Genomic DNA, 19,840 nt, shown 5'->3' on the forward strand with positions numbered 1-19,840 from the left:
TTATTAGATAAGCAGTTTTTTGCAGTGCACAATCACATCAACAGATGGTAAATTGTTGGGTGTGTTTGAATTCCTGTCCTTGTAGCATCTACATTTCTACATTCCACAGTGGGGGAAGTTCACCTTGTCTAAATAACTTTCTAACTTTCTAAAATTTTATTTCCTTATTAGCTGCATACTTGAGGTTGAAGATATATTGTATACATTTGTTATTTTTAATACAGTTTTTTTTCAGTCGCTAACAAGCGTTTGTCTAACCAGTTGACACATTTTCAAAACTCTAAACACAATTAGCACAGCATCGGTCTTTTGTGGCCATACCATTCACACATTTCATGTCGTTTTCACCCAATATGCAGTAAGTGAACACATTTCCACAATGCTTACATTTTCTTAACAAACAAGCTATACTTCCCAACAAAACTATGGATTGTTTTAGTAGTATTTACGAATGTTAACACACAACATCCCACAATGGCAAACACAATATTCCAAACCGTAGATACAGTATAAAAACCTCTGCTTCTGCTACCAAACATTTTTTTATCCCAGGTGCATCACCTTTGATAATATCAGATGCGATGTTGATGAAAACATGTGGCCTAACTGAAGATCGCAGAGATTAGATACAGTAATGTTGTGCTTTTTTTTTTAGTTCCCCCCTTTTTATCTGGGCTTTTTGCTGTTGTTTTTTGTTCAGAATGCTCTTGTGTGTTTCATGGATATTTTGTTCACTGTAAGCAATACTGTAAAACTTTTTCTGTTCTATCGTACTGTAAACAGTATTTCTACTGTACCTCCTGTAGTAAACAGTAAAGGGAAAAAAATGATTTGTTTTTCACTGGAATGCTTTTGAATGTGAACATTACATGTGGACATACAGTTCCCAACCAAGAAATTTAGTGTAAAAACGGTGGATTGCATGTTTTGCATGCAAATACCTGTAAAACTGAAACATAAAAGTCTATGCAGTTTTTGTAATGTCAACAATAGCCAGTATTTTGAAACCTGGTGTACTTTGATTGACTGCATGTACCTTGTGAAGTGAAAACAAGTGTTATTCTATGACAGAATAATTTCATTTTGTGTCTGATTTCCAGTGTTTTGGTAAAGTTAGTGTGTGCAGAGAAAGATGTGTTAGTATATGTTTAACAAAATGTGTTTTTGAGAAGAAAATTATCCATTTGGCCAACTGTGTTTTGTAGGTGTGAGTCTGTGTTAAGAGTTTAGAAAAAGTATCTGAAGTATGGTTAAGCGCTTGTTAGCGATTGAAAAAAACTGTAATTGAAATATATAAATAATGTTTAATGTTTATGAGTATGTGAAGAATGACAAAGATTTATGGTCAAATATGTAAATGTATTAGTTGCTTTCAATCCCTTTTTCACCTAACAAAGCCCATATTTGTCAGCCATTTTTAAAAAATCCGAGGCAAATCCGAGGCGCCTATGATTCTAAATCTGATCAGACCCCCTTTGTGAGTTTAAGTATATGTATTTTAAGTATATATACTCTTTAGATCCCGTGAGGGAAATTTGGTCTCTGCATTTATCCCAATCCGTGAATTAGTAAAACACGCTCAGCACACAGTGAAGTGAAGCACACACTAATCCCAGCGCAGTGAGCTGCCTGCAACAACAGCGGCGCTCGGGGAGCAGTGAGGGGTTAGGTGCTTAGGTGCTTGCTCAAGGGCACTTCAGCCGTGGCTACTGGTCGGGGTTTGAACCGGCAAACCTCCGGGTACAAGTCCGATGCGCTAACCAGTAGGCCATGGCTCACATAGTGCGTTCATGCGACTGGGAAGTGGGAAGGATACCAGCCTACATTTTGAGTCACTTTTTTTCACTATGATAGTTTATAGTAACACTGTCAACTTATGGATCTTTTACAACTCATAGAGCTGCATAGTTTTCTAATGCATGGTGGAGTGCTACAGCATGACGGTCAATCTTGTAACGAATTTTATGAGGCCAAAAAGACGCCTAATTGGAGACATTTGCGTGATGCATGCACTTATCACTGGTAACAACGCTTATTACAACCTATGGAACAGATGGAACAGAAGCTGCAAGATAACAACAGGAAGGAGGTGTGGGACTGTATGAAATCTATCACTGGCCTTAAGAAGAGCAGTAGTTCTGTGGAGGGAGACCTGGACAGGGCGAACCAGCTGAACCACTTTTACAACAGGTTCGATTGCCCAGCCCCCACCCCCCACCCCACCTCATTACCAGTGCAACACTCACCCTCACCATCACTGGATATTGCACCCCTCCCCCACATGGCGACCACGAACAACGAGGTGACAACGACCTCAGTCGTCAACAGCCATCAGACAGACAGACCCCAGATGCTGCCCCCCCCCCCCCCCCCTCCATCATCACTGCTGATCAGGCTATCACACCTCTTCCCCACATGGTGACCACGAGTAGTGCGGCAACAATGGCTTCAGCCAACGGCCATCAGTCTCTAGCCACACGAAAACCCTCACAGAAGCACCCCTCCTCCTCCTCACCCTCCACTCCCCTCATCCCCCCATCATTACAGCTTCCGAAGTAAGTTATCTGTTAAAAAAACTTCATCCACGTAAGGCAGACGGGCCTGACAGACTGTGTCCAAGGCTGCTCAAGGCCTGTGCTGCTGAACTGGGGGAGCCACTGAAGCACATCTTCAACTGGAGTCTACGTCTCGGACAAGTTCCAACACTGTGGAAGACATCATGTCTCACCCCCGTCCCCAAGAAACCACACCCCAGTGAGCTTAATGACTTCAGGCCTGTCGCTCTAACATTACATGTGATGAAAACAATGGAGCGACTTAGGTATGCTCAGACCCCAGGTACGCCATGCACTAGACCCATTACAGTTTGCATACCAGGAGAAAGTGGGCGTGGACGATGCCATCACTTATCTTTTACACAGGACACATTCTCACCTAGACAAGGGGAAAAGTGCTGTGAGAATCATGTTCTTTGATTTCTCAAGTGCTTTTAACACCATCCAACCCCTCAGACTGGGAGACAAGCTCTTGCAGATGGGTGTGGACGCTCACCTGGTAACCTGGATTACAGATTACCTGACCGAGCGACCACAGTTCGTCAGACTAAAGAACTGCCTCTCTGACACTGTGATCAGCAGCACCGGAGCGCCACAGGGAACTGTGCTCTCTCCAGTCCTGTTCACCCTGTACACATCTGACTTCTGCTACTACACCGAGTCATGCCACATGCAGAAGTTTTCTGATGATACTGCAATTGTGGGGTGTATCAGGGACGAGCAAGAGGAGGAGTACAGGAGCCTGGTGGAGGACTTTGTGCAATGGTGCAAACTCAATCACCTTCAACTCAACAATTCAAAGACCAAGGAGATGGTGGTGGATTTCCGCAGGTCTAAGCCCACTCTGCGACCAATCTCCATTGATGGAGTCAATGTGGAGGTGGTAAGCACCTACAAGTATCTGGGTCTCCACCTGGACAATAAACTGGACTGGTCAGCCAACACTGATGCACTCTACAAGAAAGGACAGAGCAGGCTATACTTCCTGAGGAGGCTGCGCTCCTTCAATGTGTGCAGCAAGCTCCTCAGGATGTTCTACCAGTCTGTTGTTGCCAGCGTCCTCTTCTATGCAGTGGTATGCTGGGGAGGAAGCACAAAGAAGAAGGATGCTGGGCGAATTGACAGGCTGGTAAGGAACGCTGGCTCTGTAGTGGGGGCTGAACTTGAGTGCATCACTTCAATATCTGACAAAAGCAAACTGATCAACATCTTGGACAATGAATGTCTTCCGCTCTACAGCACTATCAAAAACCAAAAGAGCCTGATCAGCTGGAGACTTCACTCACTGCCATGCACAACTGAAAGGCTGAGGAAGTCATTTGTCCCCAGGGCCATTGAACCGTTCAATGCCTCACTAAAGGGAAGAGGAGAGATAGACTTCTCTGCTTAGTCTGTCTGCCTCTCCACCCTCTCCATGTTTGAGTACTGACTGCCCACTACTGCTTTACTACTGTTTTACTACTGTTTTACTAATGTACACAGCCTAATGTTTTCACTACTGTTTTACTGCTACACTGTTTTTCATGCTATATTAGCACACATGATCAATGGCTGCGGTCAGGCTTCTGCTACAATACTGAATGAATGAATGGCTATAAGCCTATTACCTCAACCTGTTCTTGCACTGAAATAGTTTTTTATTTTACCTTGTCTACATTATACTTTACTCTCTTTCTTATGCTTGATCACCCTCAAGCACATTGGACTTTCTTAATTTAATTTATATAGTGTATTTAGTATTGTTAGTTTTCTTATCTTTCTTATCTTCTACTGTCTTTATTGTACAGTGGATTTTAGTTATATGTTTATACTTATGTTTACCATTTCTGCTGTAAGTGCATGTTGTGTGTGATGTCTGTATGCTACTAAGACCCTTGAATTTCCCCTTGGGGATCAATAAAGTATCTATCTATCTATCTATGTATCTATCTATCTATCTATCTATATCTATCTATCTATTAATAAACGCCTATTCAAATGGTCAAAACAATGCTCCAAGTGGGGGGACATCCTTCTCCCAAGTCCAATGCCCACTAACATCAGGATATAGTTCTTCTAATGACATTAATATGCATGGAAACATACTAAATAAACCATAACAATGATATCAATATTCACCGCTATACTGACAATCATACTGGGTATCAAATACATAGTGGAAACTAAGGACAAAAGTTTGTTGTCAGATAGCTTTCCGATCAGGCTAAAACAAAGTAAACGTAGTCCTATGCTAACATTTATTCACTTACCTCATTGGCAGTATAAACTCTTCATTGAAGTACAATTGGTAGGCCTACGTAATTAACAGGTTCACGGCTAACTTACTTTGTTCATCAACGCACACTTTCACGAACTGTATTCCCGTCGTAGGCTACTGATATTGCAGTCATGAACATCCAAGATGCAAACTCATTACTCGAGAAATAAAACAATGTGCCTTCTCACGTTGATCCTCTGTGAATTGTAATACAACAGTGCCACCTAGTGTCTAAAAGTGTGAGGTAAACCTCTTATTTGGCTACTGCTGCTTACCCAAAATGCATTGCAAGTCTTTAATAACCAAAAAAACAACACAATTATACTTAATCTTCCGTAAATATATTAATTTGCATACTTTTGTACATGTACAATTTTAGAATAATACTCTCATATCATGACAATTAAGCAAATTAGATTTGAAAACCATGATAGTGTACTGCAGAGTACTGCTGGTATATATATCACATGGTTCCTCTCTATAAATATCTGTAAGTCCATACTATCCCATGGCATGATTTTGAATTGAAGTGTGTGGCAAGGTCGAGATGAATCTGTGCATAGTCAAGCAACATGTAAATAAGGGTGAAGCAGCCACAAGTGGGCTTGAATAACATGGCATAGATATAAGGGTTTGTCAATTGGCTTACCATTTTATTTAATCTTTTTTCTTTCAGATCTTGTGCATCCTCACATTGGAGTCCCGAGAAATGTACAAAGTTTGGTTTCAATATGTGACAGCATTCCTGAAATAATACCTAACTTCCTGTTTTGCAGCTACTCCGCCGATTTCGTTTGGCTGTGAAGAATGCTATTAAAATTGTCTCCTTAATCCCAAATGGAGACACATTTGACCGAGTAGATTCCAGTGTAGCAGGTAAAACTTGAGGCTGGCTTGCGAAAGAATAGTTCTTTATTCTGGATGTAACAACAGAGTTCTGGTAACCCTCTTGTACGCACAGCACAGCACAGTGTTGCAAGGTGAAGCCAAGGTAATGAACTGAAGCAAAGAACTAGGAAACTCTTGGCTAATTATAATACCAGAATATACATTCACGTCTGGGGTCAAATTGGAGGGGGGGGAAACAGACAGTGATATAACCTTATTCAATTAAGACGTCTTGTGGGGGAGGTACACCATTTGCTATTGTAAGGTGACAACATTCTGTCTGCTTACAATAAACATCCTATCCTCGCAGTTTCTGCAGTATTAAACAAAGAACCAAAAGAATGACATACAGAAAACCACTAAAATCTAACAGCTATGACGGGTAAACGCTTCTGAAAATCAAAAATCCTTTCTGTAACTTTTGTGAGGCTTGGTCCAAGGATCTTGTACATCAAGTTTCGTGAATTTTCAATTTCCACACTACACCGGTTCCGGCCGGACGTTCCAGAGTTGGATCGGTGGTGATATCTCAAAAGGTCTAGGAGCAGGAACTGGCCAAAAATCGCCCTTACAGGAATAATAATAAGCGTATAATAATAAGAATAATAAACACTTAATAAGCGTGCGGCTTTCTAGGCCTGTGGTGAACTCTAATATTTTCAATTTTGTGATGAATTAAACATTTTTGTTGACTTGAAATCTTGAGGTAGCTCTGTTGGGGAATTTGTTAACTTATCAACAATGGCAAAAAGAGCACGGGAGTTATTCATGTGTTAATAATGTTACAATTAATGAAGAATGCCTGGCCCTATACATAACTCAGAGTTATAAATGTGGAGTCTCTTTTTGAAGATGTCATATAGTTCATCTGAAGCTTAGTGTTTCTCCATTTATGTTCAGCTTTCCTACATTCACTCTTCTGATTGTGATATTCCTCCATGGTGTTTTAGGTTTACTGAAGTCTTTCTAACCTTGGCAGGTGCTATTATACTATATAGAGTCAAGGACCCTGAGAATATTAGAGCTAAATTGAGTAAGATGGTCTTCCTGCACACATGGTGTCATAGCTACATAGCTAAGGCTTCCATAAAAAGAGAGCTGGTATTCTCATTCATTTATTTGTGGTAATTTCATGGTTTTACTGTAACATTCACTATGATAGTTCATAGTAACACTGTCAACTTATGGATCTTTTACAGTTCAACCATGAAGTATTTATTAACAGTTCTACCATGACTGCTTTTGGTGTGTTCATGATAAGTGATAATGGATGACACTGTGTTCTTTAATCAAAAGTTTGTTTTTCTGTCATGTTGTTAAACTTTAGTCGATACAAGTAGCCTAACATGTCAGTAAGTAAACATAGCCTATTTGATGACCACATCAAACATCACATAGGCTTAAAAGTAGAGGTAGCACAGGAATGCGAAGGATATAAAAAGAGGGAATTCATGTTTTATTTCATACAGTCTGGTATTATCCCAGAAATGTGATTTACTTTTGAAGTTGAAAATGTTTAGTTGAACTGTAAACTTTATAGTAAACCTCATAATTATGAAGACCTCAGTCTGACTATAAACAAATTGCAGTCAATCATCATCTTTACTTATTAACTGTAAACTTTAAAGTCCGCATCAGACGTGCGACCATGAAGTTCATAGTAATGGGAGAGTTCATAGTCAAGTTATGATATATTCATGGTCGAACTGTAAAGGCAATGGTAGAACTATAACAAATTTAAGTTGAACTGTAAATGTCATTGTTTTACTGTGAAATTTTATAGTTCATTTTTTCCTGGGATGGTAAGAGATCGCACAGGGATGGATAATGAGCGGTTGTTTAAGATTACGTTGCAATGCCAGACACCTTCAGATATGAGAGACCCCCTCAGATTTTTGACTTTGTTGCTTTCATGTCCTCACTCTATGGGAGCTCGGCTCCCTCTGGCTCCCACGTAATTCGAACACTGGTTTTGCTGGCTGTCGGAATGATCAGCAGCACAAATAAGTTCGCTAAAATATTGGTGGGTACAATTTTGTCATCTTAAAATATTGATTAGGACTAGTCCTTAGCGTCCCACCCTAAATCTACGCCCATGCTATGCCTGGCTGTAAGAGAGGGCTGGAGACTCAGAATATGTCAGTAACCGCAAATAGCTTAGTGATGTGAGCAGCAGCAGTCTACCTTATGAATCCATTACATTAATTATAGGCTATTGCAATGTAATACCATTGTTAGCTGTGTTTATTTTACATTGCCATCATGCCATATCAATATAAAATGTAGTTCAACATGAAAATAGCTCAAATAAAATAATACTAATAAAAATCCTTTAAAGGGACACCAGGCAAGCCTGATGCTTTTTCTCTACGAAAGTCCCCCTCGCTCGTTCTGAAGCTCTTTTCCTTTTCTTTGCATCTTCCGTCAAGGGTTTTCGCTGCTTCTTTGCAGGCTTAGCGTTTCGTTAGCCTGCCTCTGTGCTGTAAACTGATCCTGCTTCGGTCAGCGGGTACGATACACTGAACTTGCAAGTGGGATATTCTGCCTACAGGCAGTAGGGGCGGGCGAGAGAGTCTTCATTCGCCCTGTAATGAGTAATTTAACCATATACCGACTTACAAAGATGAGTAATTAACACAAAAACGTTGCCTGGTGTCCCTTTAAAGCATTCCCAAAAGTATATTTTTATCAAAGTCTTTGCATACATAGCTCAAGTTGTGAACAAGCAATATCCTGCAATTAATTTAAACTTTTCTAAACTATGACAGTTTTATCGTTCTATGGTCACTAAATACCCCTCTAAATACAGTAGCCATCAGAGGATAAAAATGTGTAATTTGTGGCGATGCAATCTATCACATCAGGTAGGCTGCTACATTGTTTGCAGGTAGGCCGTTATTTCATTCCGTTTTCAATGGCAAATCTGAAATAGCGCTAAAATAACCACCAGTGGACAAAAAAGTATTACATGTGTCCTGTTAAAGGTGCTCTAAGCGATGCCACATGGTTTTTAGGCTTAAACATTTTGGGCCCTATCATGACATTCTAAAGCGCATCGTCACTCGTCAAAAGCTTATTCAAATGTAGTAGGATGTTTAGTCCACCTTGGGAGTGTTTTCGTTATCAAACGTCGAGCACATGGCGCAACAAAGTGTTCCTAGGTTTCTTAATCAGGCATGGGTGTGTTTGGGGCGTAACATCATTTAAACTCAAAATCATTAAGGGCGCAAAGCGAGATGTCAAAGAATGCATCGGTATTTTGACAGTCAGCGGCGCATTTGAAGGAGGCTGCTTGCGAGACCGTATGGAACAGTCATTCCACTAAACCTTTTTTTGCTTTACTAAAACCTAGCATAGCCTTTATGCGTTTGCACTCGTCTATTATTTGAACTCATTGGCAAAGTGAAACTAACTTCACCATGGTGTCAGTCAACGACAAGACAGTTATTTGCAGTAAGTTACTTTCACTATTGACTAACAATGGGTAACCATCGAAAACATAGGCTGGAAAAAGCTTACCCTACACTTACCCTAATATTGCTCAAATAACAGCATTTATCCTGCAGAGGAGTTGCTTACTGTATATCTCGTGACAGTGCGTCTTCAGCTGTGCTCCATACGTGTCACTCGCCTCTCCCCTAATCACTTTTAACCGTCATTACCAATTTGCAATATGACTGTTGACAATGCGCTCTTAAAATAACATAAACAACTCGCCATAGACTTCTGACACCCCTGGGCGCATTGTTTAAAAAATAAACGTGCAAAACAAGGAATTAAACTTTGCGCCGGGTGGAAAACGAGTTTTACGCCATCCGCCAGGGTGCAAAATACAGCCCTTTATGTCACTTACAGCAAACATCACCTCACCATCCACTAGCTGCCTGTGTCCTGAATACACTGTAAAAAAAACATGATCTCTGTGGACAGCCCAGGCTCCAAAAACGGCAACAAAAACAACCTGGGCAAACCTAGTCCATAAAAACATAACAAACTGTTCCAGCAAATCATAGAAGAGTTTCAATTGCACCAGAGCAGCATGGGAGGGAAGGGGAGGAAATAGCGAGCTAGCTCTCTGTTTTGTTTGAACGTCAACTAAAGTTACGTTACCCAGCATCGCCTAGAGTACCTTTAAGTCTCGCCATAGAGAATGAATGGGGGAAATTAAGGAGATTATAGTTTGACGGTGTCGTAGGCTACTCCTGTGCGGGCCGGATGCTATATACCACGGACATGTTTTGAGGGGCCACCCAAAATGAGGTGGCGGGCCGTAATTTGGGGATCACTGGCCTTCTCTAACAATAGTGTGCCTGTTTGTCGAAGTGCTTCGCCAAATAAGTAAAATCGATCACAAAGAAATCAGAATCATATTAAAACAGTTTAATCTGAAATGCATTAGATTTTTTGTGGGAAAACTAATCTGGGTACCTAGAAGTTTACATGCACTAAAGGAAGAACATTTTTTTTAAAAACTAGTATGTTTATTAAACATGGTTTTGGTGGGCCGCAATTGGCTATTGAAGTAATGTTTAAAATCAGAGACATTTCCCCCGCCCCCTAGCCTGACGTAGTCATACTCAATTCTAGTCAGAATATGAGTCTGGTACTGCTCCATTGGGACGTAATTATGGGGCGTGTTTCAACCGATACAGGGGGGGAATGCCTCTGCACTCAATTGGATAGAGACCTAACCAACCAGACCAACAAAATAGCTTACCGTGAGGTGTAGGAAGAAAACACACGAACCATCCTTCTTCTCCTATATCCCCTCCGTTTTTAAAAATAATTCTGTTGAACAGTAATATGCTACAAACATGTTAAACAGCTTGGAAAGGCTGTCGCAAATCCCTCGAACAGGTGGTCAATCAGAGATTTTAAACGAACGAGGGAACATGTTGCAATGCAACAGCGCTGTTTTCCCTTGATGAAAGTGAAACCACCAGTTTTCCCACATCTCAACTTTGGCCAAAGTTTTCAGAAATAATCGTTTTCAGTGATACAACCTCATTAAATAATATGAATTTTCCATATGGGGTCTTAAAAGCCATGTATCCTTCTAGCCACAGCGTTTTTGTTTCAAACAAGCCTAATCATGCGTGCTCAGATGACGTGATAGACCATGCACTGTTGCTCACCTGTCCATCATCGTAAAGCCTGATTTGATTGGTCCGCCCGATATAGGGCGAGCATAGAGCTGGTAAGTCCCGCCCATCCGCTAAACCCCCAGTGGACCTCTAGGTTGAAAAATCGTCAATGCAAGTGAATGTGAGAAAATAATTATTTTCTGGTCCCGTTTGAATTGTGCCATGAATGTGAACATAATGTTGTCTGTGAATTTTTAATATAATTTTCCATGTTACGAGTTTGACAGTATATTGTATGATTCTTCGGCTAGCAGTTGTGGAAAAGACATAACGAGAAAGACTACATGTCGCCTATGTGACGTGAGCTAATCGCTAACATTAGCTGAGACGCTAGTTTTTGTAACGACAGGAATAAACACACATGGTAACAAAAATATTCAAAACATGTCTAGCTTTACTCAACACATTAACACTATGATACAGTGTAATTATCAAGTCAGAGGCGGACTGGGACCATGGGTGGATAATGAACTTTCGGGCCCCTGGACCCAGATGTATTAAGGGCCCCCCACTAATTGTCGCATATGTGGGAGAGGGGGTTTGGGAGCCCTCCCCCAGATTTTTTTTAATTTGTTTGATGTGATTTCCTGTATTCTGGTGCATTTTGGGGATGGCCAATACTAAATTCAATCAGATTCATAGCCAACATCCTGATTCATAGCCAACATCCTGATTCCATGCAAAAGCTTGGGCTTCAGGGCCCCCTGACCCCATGGGCCCCTGGGCCTGGGCCCGGTAGGCCCGTGCAGTAATCCATCCCTGACTGGGACCAAAAATCGGCCCTGGCATATTTGGCCCAAGCGGCCCTCAAATCGGTCGGGCACAGCTAATTAAATACAAAATCTTTGCATTACCTTTAAATATGCATATATTTTGAACTGTCATGGAGCACTGAAAGTGATGTAGGCCTCATTGGTTATCTCTCTGACTGATCAGAGGTAGGCATGGAGCATATGATCTCCATATTCAAGTAAGCAATTATTAAAGAAGAGTTTCTGCTTAAATTCAAAGTATTATTTCAAATTATTACCCAGATTGTCTTAGACATTAATGTAATTTATACCAGTTATCACTGTAGGACAACTGAAACAACACAAAATAAACAGGGCTGTTGCTGGAAATATTTTATTCCTGTAGGCTATACTACCTACCTACATTGCTGGTACATTTTGGAACAGTAGGCCTACAGCTACATGAACTATCTGTAGTGTCTTCCAGTAGCCTATCGTATAGGTTATATATACTGTAGCTTAGTTGGCTTGTGCATGACGTGACGTTTTGTAACCTACATTTCCATCAGTCTACAGTCTTTTAGCCCTTCTTTACCATGATAACCCTTCCAAGATAGAACCCTTCTCTACTTTGAGAGACCAACTGAACCACCACTCATGCCATCGATGTTGAATTTTGGGCGTCTGACGGAAACTGATCAATCTGACCAACAATTAACATCGATTTGACACTATTTTGCTGTCCGGGTTTGCAAATCATTCATTTAGAAAATTTAAGTTGCGCTATTTGTTATTATAATCACAGCACGGCCACGGCCATGTTATCATTAGGCTACAATATCATTACATTATCGCAATTAATAAGTCATCATAATCATCATAGTCAGCATGGCATGTCACAGCCTACCTGCTCCACATCATGTAGCCTCAACTAGGCTCGCACTCTCCACCTGCTCACTGTCCCTTGCTCTGTATGCTTGCTTACATCCTCGTTCAAACTCAACATGTTGCTGACATATGCTAGCCTACTTGGAATATTGTATTTCTAACTTTTGATATGCTCACAGAATCCTGGCTCTGAGCCAAAATGGGAGGGGTGGGGCCTGACGTGAGCTGTTATTGGATCAGTCCAGTGTCAATATTGAAATGTAAACAATGGGCCGCTGATTATTCTTCCTTTGGGGCGATCGTTGGCCAAAATAATTAAATTATATATAGCCTATTCTATCGGCCCAAAAGGTGCGTCGGCCCACCGGGAAAATGCCCGGTATGCCAGATGGCCAGTCCGCCCATGTGTCAAGTTGTATGGTTCACTGTGTTCAAAGTCGATCTTAATAACCCTCTTCATCTCGACCATCTGATGGTTATTGTTATGGGAAACTAGTTAGCTATCGTCTAGGGGAAAGTTTTAGTCCACAAAGTGCTCTCACACAAAGTTTAACCGCATCAAACTTCTACCCGCTCAATTGTAGCATTCTTTACACGAAAATTTATATAAAAAATTCACAGACAACATATGCTTACATTCATGGCACAATTCAAACGGGACCAGAAAATAATTATTTTCTCACATTCACTTGCATTAACGATTTTTCAACCTAGAGGTCCAGCGGGGTTAGCGGAAGGGGCGGGACTTACCTGCTCTATAGGCTACTTCCACCACAATGGAACAATGCCAGACCGAACTTCCTGACCTCAAATGTTGTGGGCGGGACTAAGTTCGGAATAGAGAGCCGAAGTCCCGCCCCTTCCGTTTGCCTCCATGGGACCTATCTTTCAAAAAATTTTGAACGCCAGTCTATGGCGAAAAATAAATTATTTTCTGGTCCCGGTTGACTTGTGCCTTGAATAACCCATATGATGTTTGTCAATTTTAAAGACAATTTTTCATGTAAAGACATTTGCAGTTTGTTTCGTAACTATTGAATTACAACATTGTGAAAGATCGTAATTCCAAAGACTACAAACCCATCAGTCGCGCTAGTGACGTTAGCTCATTCACAGCCACACTAGATTGTACAAGCATACCAGCAACAGGTCTTAATTGGGCTTTCCTTGCCGATGAAAATACCATGAGTCAGAGGATTAAACACATCAGGTAAGTTGTATTCGTCCATAGACTGTACATTAGATACTGTTAAGTGACATAGCAGGCAGCAAGATGCCACCGTTAACTAGCATAACAGCTAATCTTATCGTTTCATTACGTTGGTGACGTACATCGTTCGAGACGAGAGATGTAGTCCACTGAGCGGATTCGCACAAAACCAACATAACTTTTGAAGTCTATCGAACAACAGTACTTTTTTGACGTGAAAAAATATCTTTTAAATTCACACACATCATATGTGAAATTCGTGGCACAATTCAAACTGGACCAAAAAATAATTGTTATCTCTCCATTAACTCCCGTTCATATTTTTTTGAAAGATAGGTCCCATGGACCGGAAGTAGAAGGGCGTGACTTCGGCTCTCTATGGCACCAAGGCTACCCGCCCCCCGGAATCCAGCTGTTTTCTTCTAGACTGGACAGCGGGCGGGAAGCAACTTCAAACAAACAAGAGCCAACAGAAAGCCTCAGCAGGAAGTCACCGCCTTTGTGGAGTAGTCTGCATCATTACACTTGCCACTTACTGTAAGTTTTAAATGTTATTATTAGTTTACTTTTACTTATTTTATTGTTAATGTGTTTGTCTCAGAGGGCGTAGACCTTCTCAAAGTTACTTAGCACGACCACTAGCGCAAGACGATGCAACTCTCCTGCCAAACAGATGAGAGGTTGCTGCTAGCACGAGCACTAACGGAGTGGTCGGCAGTTGACATTTAGCTTGAGTCTGTATGTGGCCCACTGAAGGTTAGATGGAGATAGATAGATAAATACTTTTGTTATAGCCATTTCGTACTTTTCATTGAAAGAATTATTATTTTTTTTTTTTGTAACATGGAATGGTTTTAAACTACATTTCCCTGCCTGATGTGATGGCCTGCCATCCTTGATGTGACACGAGGGGGCAAAGGGTATATGACGTCGGGCACAGGTATAATGGTGCATTCAGAGCACCTCGGAATGACAAGGACCGCCCCCATGGCTACTTTGTTTTTCCGACAGCAAGTGTTCAAGTGCTTTGCCATCGAATGTGTGACAAACACGGATGCCACAACAAAGGTTAAAACATACACTCACTAATCCTAAACAAACAACTGTATTTGCTTAAAATATAGTGTAAGATGCTCGTGAAAGAAAGATATGCAGCTTTTCAAGTGATAAAAAGGGCAAATTCCCAAGTTCACATTAAAACTGTTGGACATGAAAGGCCACATGGACAACAAACGAACTACAACGTGACGACAAAAGTGATGACGAGCCCCTAACTGGGCAACTCTGTTAGCAAAATCTAGCCCCAGTTTCCGACCTCTGACTCACACATTAAGTGACGTGAATGACGCGGAATGATGATGTTTTCACTCGGAGAAAGGTTTTTCCGAAGCACATGAACGCTAGGTTAGCATGAGGCCGACGGATAATATGGAGGGGTGAATCACACTGTTTTTACCACTCTCTAGTTTACTAGCAGTTTAGAAACAGTTTTTTCGTTCATATCCATGGACTAATTTACAACGACAACTCGTATATAATATTTTTTTTTGTTAATAGAAACGTTCAAAAGTGTACCGCTAGGTCCAATATTAAAATAGCATTGACGAGCATGCTCGAACTGAGTTCCTACACTACACTGAGTGAGTTGGTGCAGTGAGCATCTAGATTGCTGTTAACAGAACTAGAGTTAACTAGTGCTGTGTCTGTGTAAAACAAACATGCAAGCAGTTTTTGTAAGGTAATATGTGGTTATATCATGTAGTAAGTATAAGCATTTAAAAAAAAAAACTTGTTCTAAACTTGTTCTTTGCCTTTTAGGTTGCTGGTCCAAGAATGATCTGGAACTGTAAGTTGTGCACAGCTTCTTTCACTTCCAGAATAGAGTTATTTAAACACTACAGGCTGCAGCATAGCCACTACTCTACAATCAGCCCTCTTCCATGCCTCTACACGGATCAAAATATCTAAGTGGAACTTCCCGGAGCTCTGAATGCAGGGGATAGCTAGGGGAGACCGGGGACAGTTGCAACACTTTTTGCATTTGGCTCTGTTACTCAGAGACGGTTTGGATTAGACAAACCAATTTTTTATACAATACACTTACATATGTCTGTTAATAGTCTAAACCATTTAAAGATAATTACAGAATCTACATTTTTCACAATTTGCATTTGAATGTAAGGAGTCAGATGTTGCAACTGACCCCAGGCCCATGGGACAGTTGCAACATTGTTTGGGGATGGTTGCAACATTTTAAAAATACAATATATTACAATATATGTCAGTGCAGCAAAATGATTATTTTTGTATGTAAATACAAGTTATGTAAGTTATAATAATATTACAGTGTTATTTATTCACCAGCTTTGATTAGATGACAATTATAGATTTGTCTAGATGAGTAGACCTTATGTGCAGATGTCAAATATTGAAATTGATATAAAATACAGTAGGACTTTAGTGACATAGGAAGAATGGAACAATTTGGGAGGCAATTCACTTTTATTTAGACTATTGTCATGTAAAACATGTTTTTAAAAATATATATTTTATATTATCATATTTATGCATTGTACGGGACTGTACGGGGACAGTTGCAACAGTTGTTGCAACTGTCCCCTTTCCTGTCAGCCATGATAAAACCTCATGTGCTAGCTAAACAAGGGGACCTTGACACATGCTAACCATAGTAGCTTAAAGTTAACATATCACTCATTTAAATCATGTAAGGTTGAGCTGAATCACAAAAACAGTGACAGCAGTTTAACAGAAACAAAGCTCAAGAAAATAAATACTTTCATACCTAAAAAACAGTTTTTTTACAATAAATCCTGGAGCAGTTCAGGAATCTCCAACTGAGCATATGCAGTGTGAGTGTCATCACTCTACCTTGTTTCTGATTGGAGAAAATTGACATGTTGCAACCATCCCCTGTTGCAACTGTCCTTGGTCTCCCCTACATATCAGTTCACACAATCATTGAAGTAGGCTGCATTATGGGCCATAATTTATGGCTTTGTCAATCAACATAGAAGAGGTGAAGAGCAAGTTCAACAGCAAACTGGACTTCAGCATGTATTAAACCATGTAGGCTAGCCCAATGAACGCCTTATGTAAATAGACCAAACACTCGCATCAAAGCAGGGTGACTTCTTCAGACTTGCGAGTGCTAATGAGCGGTTGTTTAAGATTAAATTGCAATGCCAGACACCTTCAGATATGAGAGACTCCCTCAGATTTTTGACTTTGTTGCTTTCATGTCCTCACTTTATGGGAGCTCGGCTCCCTCTGGCTCCCACGTAATTCGAACACTGGTTTTGCTGGCTGTCGGAATGACCAGCAGCACAAATAAGTTCGCTAAAATATTGGTGGGACAATTTTGTCATCTTAAAATATTGATTAGGACTAGCGTCCCACCCTAAATCTAAGTCATCCAACCTTTTAAGTTCTGGAAAATGTGGACTTTTAAGTTAGTCAACTTAAAACAATTAAGGCAATCGATTGAGTTCTGTGAAGAAAAGAGTTCTGTGAAAAGAGTTCTGTGAATTTATTCCAGTTGATTTGAAAACTGGAAACTTGTAAGTCATATTAACTGAAAATAATTGAGTGGCCTAAACTGAACATTGTAAGTCATATTAACTGCAAATATTTGAGTTGAGCTAAATGAGCACTTTAATTTAACTGTTATCAAAAGCTACAAGTGGCAATTAATCTGGAAAATGTGGACTTTTAAGTTAGTCAACTTAAAACAATTAAGGCAATCGATTGCCTTAATTTTTTGAGTTCTGGGAACTTATTCGGGTTTACAGTGCATCTAAATAAATCGAAAATCCATTGAACTTACCAAAATCGATTGGTCACCCGTTGGACAAATGATAAAGTCGTCGTAGCCTACAGCGCAAAAGGGGTTCGTCCAACAAGTCCAACTTGTCCCTAGGAAGGTGAGACACGTTTCAGCTCGTGTCAAATCATATAATGGTGTAGGCCAGTAGCCTATTCAATGAGCCTTCAGCGAGGTCCACTCAATACGTAGTCCTATTGTAGGTAAGCCACGTAGCCTATCATATATGGCTGACATATTTTGGCGTGCAACATTAACGAAAACGAATTAAACAGCCTAATATTTTGTAAAGGCCTACTTAAAATAGGCTATCAGCCGCGAAACAGAACTTGGTCACAATAGACCAATTAAGAATTAAGAAATAAAGGGGTAAAAAGAAATAATAAAGAGGTAAAACGGTAGCCTACCATTAAGTCATTTATGGATTACATTGATTAACAGGACCGCAAGCGGCCCTGGCGCCTCGTGTTATCTGGACAGCAGGACTTGATAGTAGGCTAAACCAACTTAATAAAATCGAAAATCCATTGAACTTACCAAAATCGATTGGTCACCCGTTGGACAAATGATAAAGTCGTCGTATAGCGCAAAAGGGGTTTGTCCAACAAGTCCAACTTGTCCCTATTCAAAATGAAGTTCGATGGAAGTAGTAACTTAACCGAATCGAAGGGGCACCTGTTGCACGCCAATCTCCACAGATAATAAGAGGTGCGTTGCAGGAGCAACCATACGCAGCCTCAGCGGCTGGGTGGGGCTCGCTCTCATCGGCAACACGGCAGGAACCCACTTCCCGTGGGTTGGCAGACAGTAGTGCTTTGTCGCTTATATTACAGTTTTTTTCAATCGCTAACAAGCGCTTATCCATACTTCAGATACTTTTTCTAAACTCTTAACAGACTCACACCTACAAAACACAATTGGCCAAATTGATAATTTTTTTCTCAAAAACACATTTTGTTAAATATATAGGCTACTAACTGTTCATTTCAAAACAGAACACATATTTCTCTGCACACACTAACTTTACCAAAACACTGGAAATCTGACTCAAAATGAAATTATTCTGTCAAAGAATAACACTTGTTTTCACTTCACAAGGTACATGCAGTCAATCAAAGTACACCAGGTTTTAAAATATTGGCTTTTGTTGGCATTACAAAAACTGCATAGACTTTATGTTTCAGTTTTACAGGTATTTGCATGCAAAACATGCAATCCACCATTTTTACACTAAATTTCTTGGTTGGGAACTGTATGTCCACATGTACAGTAATGTTAACATTCAAAAGCATTCCAGTAAAAAGCAAATCATTTTTTTCCCTTTACTGTTTACTACAGGAGGTACAGTAGGAATATTGTTTACAGTATGATAGAACAGAAAAAGTTTTACAGTATTGCTTACAGTGAACAAAATATCCAGGAAACACTCAAGAGCATTCTGAACAAAAAAACAACAGCAAAAAGCCCAGATAAAAGGGGGGGGGGGGGACTAAAAAAAGCACAGAATTACTGTATCTAATCTTAGGCCACATGTTTTCATCAACATCATATCTGATATTATCCAGGAAGCAGAGCTGAAGCAGAGGTTTTTATACTGTATCTAAGGTTTGGAATATTGTTTTTGCTATTCTGGGATGTTGTGTGTTAACATTCATAAATACTGCAAAAACAATCCATAAATTTGTTGGGAGGTATAGCTTGTTAAGAAAATGTAAGCATTGTGGAAATGTGTTCACTGACTGCATATTGTGTGAAAACGACATGTAATATGTGAATGGTATGGCCACAAAAGACCGATGCTGTGCTAATTGTGTTTAGAGTTTTGAAAATGTGACAACTGGTTAGACAAACGCTTGTTAGCGAATGAAAAAAACTATTACTGACTAGATCCTTGTCTGATTGCCCCCTAGATGACTCTTCTTGCAGGCACAAATTAGAGAAGTGAAAGATTCTTGGATATTATTTAAAGGAGAAACAAATGACATTAGATAGATAGATAGATAGATAGATAGATAGATAGATAGATACATACATACATACATACATACATACTTTATTGATCCCCAAGGGGAAATTCAAGAAATTCATCAACATTCCAACAAAACCAATAACCAACAAAATATGATGCATATGGCCTTTTGTTCGCACTCTTGTTGTGACAAATAAACACTGAGCACAAAAAGTGATTATCTAAAGAACGCTGAGGAGAAAAACAAAAGGTAACTTAAGGAATTGCATTTTAGTTCTGGTTAAAGGAACCATAGATTGTGGCCAAAACTGGTACTGCAATCATTTTTAAATTACTCTAGAGCAGTGTATCCCCTCC

The 19,840-nt window shown here is 40.1% G+C and overlaps 1 protein-coding gene across 1 annotated transcript in view; it reads right to left on the reverse strand.

The window, feature by feature from the left end:
- The window catches only part of LOC143136538 (cytidine monophosphate-N-acetylneuraminic acid hydroxylase-like), a 94,638-nt gene extending 76,519 nt beyond the window's left edge, over window positions 1-18,119 (reverse strand). Inside the window, exons 1-2 of the mRNA XM_076297254.1 lie at window positions 18,052-18,119; window positions 17,518-17,606 (exon numbers count right to left, since the gene is read on the reverse strand). The gene's annotated coding sequence lies outside the window, so the exon portion shown is untranslated. The remainder of the gene's footprint in view (window positions 1-17,517; window positions 17,607-18,051) is intronic.
- Between the last annotated feature and the right edge of the window lie 1,721 nt (window positions 18,120-19,840).

This window comes from Alosa pseudoharengus, unplaced genomic scaffold (assembly GCF_046254945.1).
Source record: "Alosa pseudoharengus isolate Yale_2024_CS ecotype anadromous, Long Island Sound unplaced genomic scaffold, YU_APseudo_1.1 YU_APseudo_1.1_scf_20, whole genome shotgun sequence".
NCBI classification, from domain to species: domain Eukaryota; kingdom Metazoa; phylum Chordata; class Actinopteri; order Clupeiformes; family Clupeidae; genus Alosa; species Alosa pseudoharengus.